The sequence below is a fragment of the Octodon degus genome, unplaced genomic scaffold (assembly GCF_000260255.1).
Source record: "Octodon degus isolate 3935 unplaced genomic scaffold, OctDeg1.0 scaffold00122, whole genome shotgun sequence".
Classification (NCBI taxonomy): Eukaryota; Metazoa; Chordata; class Mammalia; order Rodentia; family Octodontidae; genus Octodon; species Octodon degus.
The window spans coordinates 8,281,355-8,283,052 of NW_004524698.1; positions in this window are offsets into that span (position 1 = coordinate 8,281,355).

Consider the following 1,698-nt stretch of genomic DNA (forward strand, 5'->3'; position numbering starts at 1 on the left):
AAGAAGAAGAAGAAGAAGAAGAAGAAGAAGAAGAAGAAGAAGAAGAAGAAGAAGAAGAAGAAGAAGAAGAAGAAAAATGTGCATAAAAATAACTTCTGCCTCACTTGCCCAGTCTAGCCCTCGTCAAAGCACTAACTCATTTAATCCTCACCACGGCTCTCTGACCAGAAAGTGGCAGCATCAGCCACATTTCACAGAGAAGGAAACTGAGGCCTGAGGCACTAACCCATATTCACAGAGCCAGCCAGCAAGGAGCCAGAAGTCACTCCCATCATGAACTCCACAGTCTCCTTGCTCTTAAGCAGCACACTGAACCACTTTCAGAGTTGCACTTGACACCCAGACTCACCTGGGAACCCTGTGGGGCTTCGTGGCGAAGCTGCAGTTCTGTCTCGCCTTTGCTGTGGCCTCAGGTGAATCACACCATTTCGCTAGACCTCAATTTTCTCATCTGTGAAAGGCCAGATAAGAACACCCAGTTGGAACCCCAGGTATTTGTAGGGAGTAAAACAGAATCCCCACACAAACTGTGAATCGTTGGATAGAAGTGAAGGGCATTGTTGGCCCTGAGAGTCTATTGTTCATGGTGTATGATCATCTCTCCTCCCCAGTTATAAGTTCCTTGCACGTAAGAGACCACAACAGGATCATCAACCTCACTTCAGACCTCATCTAGAGTTTACTCCAAAAAAATCTTTATTGGGCTGGAAGTGTAGCTCAGTGGTAGAGCACTTTCCCAGCCTGTGTGACATCCAGGATTTGATCGCCAGCCCATTCTCAGCCAAACACGTGCACCACAATGATGGAAGGGCAGGCTCTGATCAGTCGACTATTTTGGAAAACTGTTGGCAGAACCTCCTGAGACGGAGTAGATGGATAGCTGGCAACAGGCATTCCACTCCTGGGCATGTGCCCAACTGGGATGAGTACTTCCATCACCAAGAGTCTCCCCAAAACTTGTAATAAGTAAGAACATCAGTGGAAGGATGGGTAGGCATAAATATATTTTAAAGTTGTATATGGTACATTCATACCCACATTAATAACATTGGAAAATCCATGGCAATAAGTGCTACAAGGTTCCATCAAGGTATAATGTTAAGTGAAAGAAGCCATCGAACTATGAATAAGAATGTCAAGGAAAACAAATGTCTGAGGCTGAAAAACAGAACCATGACTGCATCTAGGAAGGGGTACCATGTAGGTAGTAGGTTGCTGGGATGCCAGTGTGTTCTTGTCTCAAGGTGTGTGTTGAGGGGTGGTCCAACGTGTGTGTGTGCACGCGCACTTCTGTCTGTGTGCTAAGGTTCATTCAGCTGTACATTGCAAATGCATGCCCTTCACGCATAGAAGGAATGCATAGTATTTTAAAAATAAGTATCAGGTGTGATTAGAAAAATATGGAGGATATTTAATTTTTTCTTAATTTATTAAATAAAAGTCACATTGGGAGAATAAAATATTCTCCCTTGCTTCAAACACGCAGTCATCCTTGCCTTTTTCTTTTTTATCTATTTAGTGTAGGGGCTACAGGGTCTCACTACACAGACCAGACTTACAGTGATCGTCCTGTTTTCCGCCTCCCAAATGCTGGGATTATAGGTGTGCGCCACCACACCCAGTCTCATTTGCCTTCTCAGCATGCCCCGGGGGGTGGGGCTGGCACAGCAGGCCAGGGATGGAACACCAGTCCCTGTT